The following is a 14,607-nucleotide window of genomic DNA, read 5'->3' as shown; positions in this document are numbered from 1 at the left end:
AGTTCTAGTTTGGATAAAGTTACATGGGCTTCCTATGGAATATTGGGAGGAAGATGTGTTTGTTGGAATAGCCAATGCTTTCAGGGAGCTTATCATCATTGCTCTAGTTATGACATCCAGAAGAAGACTTATTTATGCTAGAATCTGTGTAGGAGTTGGGCCCGAAATGGATATGCTAGAGGAAATAGAGATAGAATCAAAACTAGGCAAATGGATGTAGAATATTGTTTATGAATCAATCCCTTTTGCATGCTTTCACTGTAAGAAAGTTGGGCACTGGGCTAAAAAATGCCCAAGCAATGTGGTCAAATCTCAATCCCAAACTAAAGTGTGGAAAAAGGTGGACAACTCTTTGAAAGTCTCGCCTTTTGATTGTCTGGATCACGAGAAACAGTCATAAGTAGGAAGGACAGAGGAGGTGTTAGTCAGGGAATCTAGAAATGAAATGAAGAAAGGAGATAATGATAAGATCACCCATCAGGAAAAGGAGTAGGAGAATAATGGAAAGGATTCAAATGATGAAGAAAGAGAGTCACAAGTGAGCAGTCAAAATAAGGAAAAGGATAAGATAGAACGGAATTTAGATCAGAATGAGAAAATGAATAATTGTCAGATGGATCAGGGAGTTAGTCAATCCAAAGATAACAAAGAGGAGGGAGACAATTTTAACTCAGTACCAAAATTATCTGAGTTAGAAAATGGAGCAAGCTAGATCCAAGATGCACAACCTGATAATATCTTTGAACAAGGGCTATCAAAGATTTCATTAGCCTCTCCAGCTTAGGTAAAATTGACTTTTCTGGAGGAAAATGAACCAAGATGGGGAGATGAGGAAGACATCAAAAAGGCATTGGGAAAGAGTGAGTCAAAGCAGGAGGAAGAAGAAGTAATGGAGGATAAAAGAAAGAACAAGAACAAAAAAAAGAACAATAACAACAACAATAATACATCCACCAAAAATACCAGAAGTAGACTAGGGGATGTGGGAGCTCAACATACTTCTCCTAGAAGATACTCAAATGCAAAGAAGAAGACCATGGAAACAAGCAAGAGTATATGAGATGAGACTCAAAGAACCATCTTTGAGGCAGGCATTTCTAAAAAACCATGAAGATTATCTCCTAGAATATTCGAGGATTGAATAATCCTCACAAACATGATTTAATTAAAAGTATCATTAGAGACAAAAACCTGGATATTTTTTTGATTCAAGAAACTAAAATGTCTAAGGATAAGGTTGAAGGTTTGAAAATGTTTAGTAATGGAGGAGTTAGTGGTGGTAGTTCAAAAGGAGCTTCGAGAGGTATTGTTACTTTCTGGAATAAAAATAATGTAAAAGGAGAAGTGTTGATTCAAGACAACAATCTGGCTTGTATTAGATTTAAGCATTTGAAAGAGGGTACTTCATGGGTCTTAACTAATGTGTATGCCCCTAACACTAAGACAGGCATAAGTGATTTTTGGGAAAGATTATCCTTGTTTAGAAGTAGGTTTGCTGAAGATGGGTGGATTATTATGGGGGACTTCAATACCCCTTTGAAGGAAAATGAGAAAAAGGGAGGGAGCCAAACCAATCTGGACAGTAGATTGGATTTAATGGAATTCATCAATAATAATGCTCTCCATGACTTGGATTTACAAGGAGTTAAATACACCTGGACTAATAGAAGGAGTGGTGAGGACTTAATTCAGGTTAGGCTTGATAGAGCTCTCATTTCTCTAGATTGGTTTAATTCTTACTTTTGTTCTTTATCAGCTCACATAAGGGCAGGATCAGATCACTATCCTATATCCTTCATGGCTGATGCCAAGAAGGGAAGAAGACACTTCCCTTATAGATTTGAGAGAATGTGGACAAAACACTCGGATATGGAAAGAAAAATCAAGGAATGGTGGCAGGTTAGAATTGAAGGTAATGCTATGTATAAGGTGGTCAAAAAGTTGAAGTTTGTGAAAGATAACGTTAAAAGATAGAACAAGGAGTCCTTTGGGAACATCTTTGCTTCTAAAGCCACCATTCTCTTAGATCTGAAAGATATTCAGGATGAGATTCAGAATAATGGCTATACTAAGGTATCGAGAGATGTTGAAGATGGGATTCTTATGAAATATCATGACTTAATAGCAAAAGAAGAAACTTTCTGGAAACAGAGGTCAAGAAATGTTTGGTTGAAGGAAGGGGACAAAAATACTAAATACTTTCAAATTTCCACTCTAAAACACAAGGCCATCAATAGGATATCACAACTTAAAGTTAATGGTATAACTGTTGAAGATGAAGAATCTATGAGGAAGGAAACCATGGAGTTTTTCTCCAACCTCCTTTCTAAGGAACATAATTTGGACTTGCAAGCTCAAAAGGACCTTATGGATTGTATCCCCTCTATCTTGGATGCAGATCAAAACTCATATCTCACTACTATCCCCTCCAACGATGAGTTTCTAAAATCTTTCAGCTCCTTTGAAGGTAACAAGGCCCCGGGCCCGGATGGTTTTCCCATGTTCTTTTTTCAAATGTACTGACATATTGTTGGAGATGATGTCTCCAGGGTTGTGAAAGAGTTTTTTGTTGCTAGAAGAATTTTGAAAGAATTGAATGGCACTTTCATTGCCCTTATTCCCCAAAAGATGGGAGCTGATTCCATGGATCTTTTTAGACCTATAAGCCTTTGCAACTCTTTTTACAATATCATCTCTAAGGTTCTGACTTCTAGAATCTTGAGGCTGCTCCCCTTTATCATTTCACCCCAACAAAGTGGCTTTGTCCCTAGGAGACAAATCTTGGATTCGATAATTTTGGTCCATAAAAATATTCACTCTCTATCTAGTGCTAAAAAATAAGGCTTTCTTTTGAAGCTTGATTTATCTAAAGCCTATGATAGAGTGGACTGAGGATTTATGATGGATGTTCTCTTGAATTTTGGTTTTTACTCTAGAAGTATTAGTCTTATTCTGCAATTAGTTTGTTCTACTTCTTTTTCTTTCTTAATCAATGGGTCTCCTTCCCCATTCTTCAAGTCCTCAAGGGGTCTTAGACAGGGGGGCCCTCTATCCCCAGTTATTTTCATTATCATGGCGGAATGTCTGGGAAGATGCATTGGAAAGCTTGTTGAGAAGGGAGAGTTTGGTGGGTTGAAACCTTCTTCAACGGATCAAGTCTGCTCCCATCAACAGTTTGTGGATGATTCTATTATTATGGGGAAGGATTCAGTGAAAGATTCTAGGAGTTTAAAGAAAGCATTGGATAGTTATGGTACAACTACTGGTCAACTGATAAATTGGTCTAAAATATTTGTTTATTTCATCAACACTCTGGAAAGAAGACAGTTAAAATAAGCAACATTTTGGGGTGTCAATTAGGGAATCTTCCTGCTTCCTATCTGGGGCTCCCTTTATATCAAGATCCTCCTGATACTTTCTAGGGAGCTCTTGTGGATAAATTTCATAAGAAGTTAGCTAGTTGGAAAGGATCTCTTCTCAGCCAAGTTGGTAAAGTTCAGATTTTGAAATCTACTCTTTAGAGTATTTCTCTTTATGCCATCATCCTTTTTAGAATTCCCACCAAGTTTGCGGAGGCTATTGAAAAAATTCAAAGAACTTTTCTGTGGATAGGGGTTGAGGAGAAGAAGAGAATGAATCTGATTGCGTGGGATAAGGTTTGTAAACCCATAAGAAAGGGAGATCTTGGCCTTAGAAGAATAAGAGACATGAATGAGTTTCTTATGGCTAAGTGGATTCGGAGAGGTTATAACACCCAAGGAGAATGGAAATTGACATGGGACAACAAGTATAAAAGATAATATCCTACTCTTCTAAGCTTCCTCAATGCGGAAGATATCCCAATTGGCTCTAATATCTGAAAAAATGTTTCAAGAACAAGAGATCTAATTGCTAAAGGTGTGAAATGGAAGATGGGGAAAGGAAACCTCATTAAATTTTGGGAAGATTCCTGGTTTCTTGACTCCCCATTGAGTGAAAGTCCTGACTGGTGTAAGTTTCAGAATCAATGCAAGGAAAAATATGGCTCTATGGTGGGTGACTACTGGAATGATGGACAGTGGAAGGAATTATCCCAAGTTGATCCCTCCCTTGGTAATCTGAACAAAATTATGAACTCCATGGTGGTGGTGGATGATGAAGATCAACTAATTTGGAAACTTACAACAAATGGTAAATTCTCTGTGGCCTCTCTTTATAATCAACATTTTTCTAAGATGGAGAGTCCTTGCTGGACTAAGGCTTGGGTGAAAGGCCTAATTCTTAAAATTAATATCTTTTTCTAGACTGCGCTTCAAGATAAAATTCAAACTATTGATAACCTTAGAAAAAGAGGTATTAGTATGCCTAGTGTTTGTTTTCTTTGTATGCAGAATGAGGAGACCATTAACCACATGTTCTTTCATTGTCCCTTCTCTGCTGATATCTGGGGAAGATGTCTGGATCACTTCAATATCAGTTGGATTTTCCCAGAATTAGTCCAAGAGGTTTTTAATTCTTGGCACCATCCCTCAAGGAATAAGTCTATAATTTTGTTATGGAAAATGGCTTTACCCCATATCTGTTGGGGAATATGGAAAGAGAGAAATGAAAGAGTGTTCAAAGAGAAGGTTTCTAAGGCCCAAATTGTTTTTGAGAAAATTAGACGAAATATAGTGGAAAATATTAATATCATAGGTGGAATTGCTAATCCCCATGATATGGATGATCATATAATCTTCAAAAACTAGAGATTAAAGGGAAGAGACTTCTTTCAGACTAATCCAAGAGAAGGTGTGAAATGGGAATGTCCTCCCCATGGTTGGATGAAAATCAACTTTGATGACACTTCAAAGGGTAACCCTGGTAATGCGGGATGTGGAGTGATTTTAAGGGATGAATGGGGAAAATGCAAAATCATTAAATGTATGCCTATTGGAAAGCAAACTAATCATGTTGCTGAGGCTATGACGGCTTATCATGGGATGGTGCTAGCAAAGGAAGTCAATTCTACCAGAGTTTGGTGTGAAGGTGACTCTTTGAATATCATAAACTATTTGAATAAGGTGTTCCCACTTTCTTGGTCAATAAACAATGCAATTAAAGCAGCAAAGAAAAAAGTGACACCTTTGATATGTGTGTTTTCACACACGTGTATAGGAAAGCTAACTTGTGTGCTGATTGGGCAGCCAACCTAGCCTCTTGAATTGAGGAAATCATTACTATTAATGGAGAGAGCAAACTTGCATGTGAGGCAAAATCCTTGTTCGATTTGGAGTGTATCTAGATGAGGCAACGTGGCATCATCAATCATAATTCCTAAATGCTTCTCCCACTAATTTTGATGAAGGCTTATAGCGGTGGTGATGAGCATTTATTTAAGTGTCTTATCATATTAACTGGACACAGATTCAGGGCTATTTTTCAGAGCAATAATAGAAACCAGAGAAGAAAAATCAGAGTAGAGATTAGGAATTCTAGTGGTTATGAAGGAAAAATGGGAGGGAACAAAAAGAGGTTTGAACCAACCTCATGTTCAGATTGGAAGAAGAACAGAGAGGTTTGGGAGATTCTACAGGAGGAGGGATTAAGTGTGTTTATGGAGAGGCTTAGTGGTAAATACCCAACAATCACTAAGCACTTTATAAAGAATTGGAAGAGTGGCAAAGTTTTGGTGGGTAATTGCAGAAGCCATGGGGATGATGACTGAGGGCATTAAGTTCTATAGAGATCGTAGCGTCTCTGATAAGGCAAAAAAAAAATTTCCTATCACAGATGATGAGAAGAAGAAAATGGTGAAGGTTGACAACTCCTATCACTCCCCTAAACACATCTGTAGGCCATGGAGGTTCGTACTGTTTGCTACCATAACCTACATTACGCTGGATGGGAGATTTACGAGACCTTACAGGCACCATTTTGTGTTGCTCAACCATTTTCACCATGGTGAAAAGGTAAGCTTGCCCTATTATCTTGTTTGTTCCATGGATCACACAATTAAAGAAATGCAGAAAGACCCTAAGGGCGACCATGCCCTTCATCAGGGTCTTATGGTTTTAGTGTATAAATTGCTAAAATGGAAATGCATTGATAAACCAATTAGAGGTAAAAATGCCAGGGACGAGGAAACAGAAAGTGAGGATAGTGGTTTCAACTTCGACTCAGAAATTAAAGGTGAGTCAGAGGAGCTAAGCAAAAAGGGGAGGAATAAGGGGAAGAGAAAGAAGATAGTGGTTGATTCTGATATCTCGAACTCCAAGGAAGAGTCCTTTGATGGAAAATTCATTAAAAGAAAGAAAGGTAAAGGGACTAGAAAACAAACCCAGATGAAGAAGAACACCAGCAGGGGAGTTAACAAAGATATAAATCAAATTTTGATAGCTTCTAATGAGGAGGCAAAGGAGGAAAAAAATGATAATGTGCAGGGTAAGGAGGGGGATGAAATCCCAGTTGTGGGTAGTAATGAGGATTTGAACACTCAAGGTTTGCATAAAGATGACCAAGAGGATAAAAGGGGAAAACCTAGTGATTGTCTTGGGGATAATGAGAGTATTAAGTGATTTTGTGATATAGTCAGCAGAATGGTGAAAGACATTGGCAACCTAAAGAATGATATGAATGTTATCAAAAAAGCCATGATAGGCGACAAACCTCTTTTTGAAAACGTTAAAGAATTGGCCGTGGCAATCAACAATGCTGAAGCCATTGAAAACATGGTTAGTAAAATTATTGAAACTGAAAAAGAAGGTTAAGGAAATGGAAGGAAATAGAGAGGCGGATGGGTTGGAAATTACCATGAATAATCTAGGCAATAGAGTCGACAAGATGGAACTAACTATGAAGAAGATAGCCGAACATAATTTCCAAATTCTCAAAGCCTTTGTAGACAATATGAACATCCTGATTAATAGATTTGATAACATCAAAGATAAAGAGGGCAACAAGGACCAGTTGGACATAAAAGGTCATGAGAAGAGGACTAGAGCCAACACTAGGAACTAGGGCAACATCAAGGGATGAGAGATGGATTATTTGAAGACCTCTGCGAACAACATGAAGTAGATGGTGGTTCACGTAGAAGATATTATGAAAAATATCTAGTTGTCTCAGTCTCTCTCTTTGTCTTTGTGCTGTCCTTTTGCTTTCTTTTTGCTGTCTTTATGCGGATCTTTGTGTTATGTGTTTTGTGATCCCTTTTTGGTTCGGGTGGGATCAATTTTTTTGATGGAGTGATTAGGCATAGTTCTTTTAAGCTCTAATGCTTTCTCTTTTTCTTGTTATGTAAAAGGTTCGGGTTCCTTTCAAAAACCTATTTTTACTTAATCAAAATATTCATTTTGATGATGTGATTGATGCATTTTGATGCACAATTGTGATTGATAGGGATTCAATTGATGTCTTGATTGATAGAAATTTGATAATGTTGATTGATAGGATAAATAATTGATTGATTTGATTTGATTGGTAAATTGATAGATTAGCTCTAAGAAACCGATTCAGTTTTTGATGAAGAGCATAACAGAGTTTGATTGAACTCATTGATTGATAGAAAACCATGATTGATAGGTTTAGATTGATTGGATTTCCTGATTTGCTTGGTTGAAAAGATGTACTTTATTGTTGATGTGATAGATTACCGATCGCTTTGATTTGATAGATAGATGATTAATAATTGATCATATTCTCTTGGTAAATAGGAGAAACTTGATGTTCTCTAGTGTTAGGAGAAATTCTCTGCCATGCGCCACTTAGTGCAAGAGCTTACATAGGCTGAGGTTAGACACATATATGCCTGCGGATTATGCCATTTGTTATATATGCCGAATATTACCCATAATAGGGGATTGTTGACTTCCTTAGTAGAGAGATGGCATAGCGAGCATAACACTTTCCACCTGCTCGCTGGTGAGATTATTGTGACACTCGAGGATGTCTACAGGATTCTTCACATCCCCGTGACTAGTGAGTTAGTCCAGTATGATTTTCAGGATCGTGGAGGGATGAAGGCTTGCAGAGCCGTATTTGGTGATGAGAGCATTTCTAGAGGAGAGATCCGATGGGAGGATATGATCATGTATTACAAGACTCTCCTTGTGATTCTTGTAGGTTTGATTGGGGGATTTATCTATCTAGATAGCAGATCTCAAGGTTTTGTTGTTGGTTGGGGTGAGATTCTTCAGAGCATGATGTAGCATCGTACTCGATATGCTTGGGGTGTTTGCATGCTCGCTCATTTGTATCATGATCTTCATTAGGTTGTTTTTGATGAGAGTGCTAGTCTATCTATAGGATGCACACTTTTACAGATCTGGCGTTGGGAGCACATTGCTATTACTCGGCCTATCCATCATAGAGTTCGTGGTGAGAGGCAGCCATATGTCTATTTATATGTAGGTATCCTTACTTAGCATAAGCTAGGTAGGATGGAGTATTGTCGTTGGGTTCTTGATTCATTGGATAGCGTTATTTGGAGACCTTATATAAATTGTAAGCCACAGATGGATGATGCAAAGACATTACCATATATTATGCAGAGTAGATATCTCATTGGTTGGACTCCATACATTATTGAGCGGCAGTTGATTAGTCGTATTTTGAGACAATTTGGTATCATTCAGTACATGCCTACTGGTGTCACTATATATGCACGATGGTACAAGGATAGGCAAGATTGGGGACCATATTTGTCTTTTGAGATAGCATGCGTAAAGTTTTTGGCTACTCCTAGGGTAGCTTATGATTTGAGATTACACATTCTAGATCCTGGTGTGACTGTTGATTATGCCCAGTACATGCTTGCACACCCTTTTCCTCATATTATTGATTCAACAGACCCTCCTCCTAGCTTAAGAGATGAGGAGGATGATTCAGATGATCCCATCATTAGGAGATGAAGACAAAGATGAGAGATTATAGCTGCTCAAGAGGCCGAAGGTGATGGAGGTGAGGGAGGAGATGGAGCTGGAGGCAGGAGACCCAGATGGAGAGAAAGTCAATTGAGAGTCCGTGGAGGACTTTTTGGATCAATTGGTAAGATTGGGAGACCACTTCCCATGGGTGGGAGAGATGTAGGATGGATTGAGAGGGACACTGGCAGGATAGGTATGAGATCAGTTAGAGGGTTACCCTCTATAGGAGGAGGTGGGATTACTGAACTGGATGGGGGTTGTGGGAGAGGCATTGATTTTGGTCAGATTCAGCCTGACCCTAGGGTTATTGCAGGTCATGGTGGAGAGGAGGAGGAATCAAAGGATCATGTTCCTCAATAGAATTTGCTAGAGCAGGATACTTTGGAGAGTCTCAGGATACTTTGGAGAGTCTTAGGATACTTTGGAGAGTCTTAGAGCACAAATAGATCAACTTAGAACATAGGTGCAAACACTCATGTGAGAGAGGGACAATTGTGTTAGGAAAAAATGAGATACTTAGGGTCTTCTTGATCATATTGAGCATGTTGGATTGGGCACTCTCTCAGCTAATACCATTAGAGAACTAGTTTAGGCTAGGAAGGAGACAACACACCGGCGATGATTATATGAGGATTTAGTCATAGAGAGCTAGAGGGTAGGTAGCTATCATACCATTGTGAGGATGGATACTAATAGTGGTGGAGTCATGGGACCTCCTCAGAGGAGTGGTGATTATGTGAGACCGACATCTAGAGGGTCTTATTGCCCACAACCATAGAGATGGACAAAGTCAAGTGGTAGTGGTACATGACAACCTTGACTTGATTTATATTGATGAGGCACTTGTATTTTTTATCTGATATCATTGTATTCTTGGACTTTTTATTGTTCTATGATGATTTATATGCAGATATGGACTCTATATGATGATCTTTATTATGCATGTTACTCTATATGATGATGATCTATATGCATTGATTACATAGATTATATATATGCAGTGATAGATGATATTATAATGATATTTTCTTTTCTTTTATTTTCATGATGATGATTTTCTATATGATGCAACGATGAATGCTTATGTTTTTTGATTTTGATGATCATGGATGCACTTGAAATTGATTACTAACTTAAATGATGCAAATACAATGATCTATATGGGAATGCAAATGAATGCTGATTTTTAAATATTTTTGATGTGTATATAATGATTTTGAAATGCAAATGATCTACATGGAATGTTTTTTATTTCAAGTTTGATGATTTTAAATGAAAATGATGATTAATGAATTCTACTTATGTATGTTTATATGTAATGCTTATGATTATAATGAATCTAAGTGCAAATATGCAACTAAATGACTTTAATGGATAAAAAAAACTACAATGATAATGATCCTAATGCAAATAATAATGATGATATACTAAATGATTAATGAAATGCACTTAATGGAATAGAAAGTAATGTAATGATTGAAATGCAACTAAATGAAATGAATGATGATTGAAATGATTCTAAAGATAAATGCACCTACAATGATCAAATACAAATTGTTTTTGTTTTTGATTATGGGAAAATAGGTTTTGAAGGGATCCCGAAACCCTTTACAAAAGATCCTTAAAAGATAAGAGCATTAAGAAATGAGAAAAGACATTCTGCAAAAAAACTAGCGTGGTTCTGGGCAAAAACCAACATAAAAGCCCAACAAAACCAGCAACATCCAGCCAAAACAGAAAAAAGTCAAAAGAAAAATTACTTAATGTTTTTAAGGGCATTAGCCAAATTTTTTCTAATCCATTGCAAATCTTTGATATTATCCCTGAGCATTGGGATTTCCTTGGAAGAGGCCAAAGCAAATTTTTTCATACTCACCCTAGTCCTTTTTGCCGTGCCACCAGGAACACTTTCCATGTTCCCTACCTCAATAGAATTCTCATCAACATCTAGGTCCACAACATGTTTGGAAGTGCTAGAGCCATCAAGGAACTTGGCATCCATAATCATAACCAAAAAGTTCTTCATGGTTGTCTTTCCTTCCTCCAACTTACTAATCTGAGCTTCCAGCTTCTCCACTTTTTCCTCCATAACCCTTTTCCACTACTCCTGGTTACTTTCATCTTTCTTTTCCTGCTCTTCTTGCTACTTATCAATTTTTTCCAGTTTCATGTTTCTTTCATATACTCACCTATCAAAACCCATTCGAGCCTCAGACTAGTTTTTGAGTTTATCTAGAATAATCCCATCTCCAGCTTTATCCTATTCCCTGCTCATTTCCTCCTTATCCTTTTCCTGCTCAGTTTCCATTTCCCTTTTCTCCTTATTAATCTAATTGTCCTGCTCCTCCATAGGCTGGTTGTTAACATTACCACTACTCATGCTGTGGGTAGGGCTATTCTGATCAGAAACATCCTCTACTCCTCCTTCCTCTTCCCCCACTTCCTCTTCTTTCCAGCTCTCCTCTCCATCAGACTCATTGGTCTCCATCTCACTTCCATCTTTTCCCATGTCCTCAGAATTAACCTTTGTATCCTTTTGTTTACCCATGTCCTCTTGAATTTTCTCCATAGTGGCTTTTTTAACCTTTTTTCTCTATATCAACTCATCCTTATTGGGCCCACATTCCTCAATTTTCCTCTTTCCTTTCCTCGGCGACACTGATAAACTTTTATTTTCCTGTATAGCCAGAATCTTGCAATGCTCATAAATGAGCAAAATAAGGCCGTAATGAAGCATAGGAGAAGAAGGGTTCTTACTATGCTTGTTCAAAGACCACGACAGAGACCTGAAAAGGTAATAAGGAAAAGAAATCCTCTTCTCATGTCTAAAGTGATTTAGAAGCACAAAATGGTAGGTGTGGACCCCGGTGAAATGACCCTTCATAGTAATATATTTCATAATTGCATTAAGCACACAACCCCAAATTTTCTTCATATTAAAAGCATCATAATACCCCCTGAATCTTTTCCTAATTTTGCTCTCTCCTTCTCTTTACGTGCAAAAAGATTCACTACATTATTAGACACTTTCAAGTCCCTAAAGAAATTAAGACTAGAATGGGGCATACTTGTGACTGTGGAAATGAGGTCCACGTCTAGCTTGAATCTAACTCCATGAATTTTGAAGGAGCCATTTTTCCAATTTTTTGTGACTTTGGTAACCACTAGGTTAACTCTGCTTTTATCATAGTCTACCAATTTTTCCATGAAATGCATCATGAATCCCTTCTCTAGCTTTGTCCATACCTTAGGCATCTCCTGCCATCTGGAAATATTATCAGGTTCCTCTCTTCTTAGATCCCCCCATTTTAGAATTCGTTTTACAATTTCTCTGCTTCTACAACTTCTGAGCTTTCTTCCAAATGACACTCGGCTTTTTGAAAATGCACACCCACAAAGCATGCAAAATTTTAATATTCTTGTTTAGGACTCTGCCCTTCTGACATGCTATCATTAACTTTCTAAAAATTTGATGGTTAATCATAAATACTTTGATGATTAACGTGCGATCCTTCTTTCCCTATAAATCTATCCTTTCCAATGAGTTCTTTAATATTAAAATCAATATTAACTTCCCCATTCCATATGCTTTGAGCTTCAGAAATAATGCCAATGTTAGCAAGGTCATCCGCTATGATATTTTTTTCCCATAAAGCATGCGTAATAATAATTGATTTAAAGCTTGAAATAATTTCTCTAGCTTTAAAAATAATATTTTCTATAGTCCAAGAAGGATCAACTTCTCCCTTAAGGCATTTAATAATGTTAAGAGAGTCTCCCTCCAACCATAGATTATCATGATTGAGATTTTTAGCTATAATGAAAGTATTCAGTGCCGCCAAGGCTTCATCATAGTGACTAGTTTGGTTACCGAAAGGGCCAGCAACAACCACAAGGCAACCTCCAACAAAATTCTTGACAATACCCCCATAACCAGCTTTCCTAGGATTTCCCTTAGAAGCCCCATCAAAGTTGGCCTTGATCCATCCCTGGGAAGGAAAGCACTAGAAATGACCATCCCTACCCTTATCCTTACTGTTTCTATTATTGGGGAGGTTCCATCTTTCATTAAAGTCTTCTTTAGCAACTAAACCATTATCAATTCCATATAAACATTCATAGATCCCTCTATAGATTTTGGCCACCACCACTTCAGGGTTCACACTTTTTTTCCCTAAAAAACCTGTTGTTACGCTCCTTCTAGATGTCTCATATGACAATAGGGAGAGTAAGTTTCCAAAGCTCAACATTCTTAGAATCAGAACTAGGGCAATACCATTGCTACCAAAACTCTTCCAGAGAGTTCAGGAAAACCCAACTCAACTTCCACCTACTAAAGATAATATTCCAAATTTCCTAACTCAAATTGCACTAGTAGAGGATATGGCAAGCAGACTCCTCCTCCCTACAGCAAAGAGATCACATGCTAGGAAAAACAAATCCATGCTTATGGACATTATCAAGAGTTAGCACCTTATTTTGGATAACAATCCAAAAGAAGATATTAATTTTGGGCATCAACTTCTTTATCCACACATTAGCCCACAAAGGGATCTCTTCTGCAGCTTTGTAATGGATAAACACCGCTGAAGACACAAAATATTTCCCATCATAAGTTTCCCTCCAAATCAAATAATCCTTAGAATGCTCCATAAATATTTTGGAAGAAAGCAAGATCTCCAAAAAATTTAATCGCAGACAAAGCTGGTTGAACTCAATCCACTTCCCATTTCTCCAGTAGTCTCTAACAAAGTCTTCATACCTACTTTTGAACCAGTCTTTCCATTCCTTAAGAATGGGGATTTCCTCTAGTAGTTTATCCATTAGCCATCTGTCCTCCTAGAATCTATTAATTCTCCCATTCTCCAATTTCCACTTTCTTCCAGCTGCAGCCCATGCTTTAGCCATTTGAACAACATTCCAACTTGCATAACCTTCCACAAGATTTTTTTTTTTCATAAATTCTTCCTTGGATGGTTGCATGTGAAGGTATTTCTTTTTCCAAATTGAATTCCATTCCCTTTCCTCCCCTTTCATTCTCCAAATTTGTTTAGCTAACAAGGCATTATCCATAGTTATAATGTTCCTTAATCCCAAACCTCCAAAAGCCTTAGGAGTACAAATTTTATTCCAGGCAATAAGGGGGATTCTATTTTTATCTTCCACTCCTGACCATAAGAATTTTTTTTGAATTCTTTCAATGGCCTCAGCAAACTTCCTGGGGATTTTGAACAGACTAAGGGTATAGATAGGCAAATTTTGAAGGGTGGCTTTAAGAAACATCACCCTACTCGCTTGGCTACGGAGGGCTCCTTTCCATCCAGCCAGTTTGGAATTGAATCTATCAACCAACTTCATCCAGAAATTCTCCAAAGGATTTAAGCATAGAGGGAGACCCAAATAAGTAGAAGGGAACTCAACAATTTTACATCCAAGGATTCTTTCGATCCGTCTTTATCTATCCATAGGGGTATTGATGAAGAACAAAGAACTCTTATCCCAATTTATTTTTTGACCAGAAGCAGCTTCATAGGAATCTATAACACTCTTCATGTTTCTTGCTTCTCTTATGGTAGCTTCTCCCATAGTGATAGAATCATCAACAAACTATTCATGAGCACAGGTTAAGTTGGATGAGGAAGGTTTAAGGCCTTTGAGTTTCCCTTCTTCCATACTTCTCATAATAAATCTACCCAAACTTTTAGCCAAAATAGTAAACAAA

The sequence above is a fragment of the Cryptomeria japonica genome, chromosome 4 (assembly GCF_030272615.1).
Source record: "Cryptomeria japonica chromosome 4, Sugi_1.0, whole genome shotgun sequence".
In the NCBI taxonomy this organism is placed as follows: domain Eukaryota; kingdom Viridiplantae; phylum Streptophyta; class Pinopsida; order Cupressales; family Cupressaceae; genus Cryptomeria; species Cryptomeria japonica.
The sequence above is the reverse complement of the archived record's forward strand: the minus strand, read 5'-3'. Positions refer to the sequence as shown.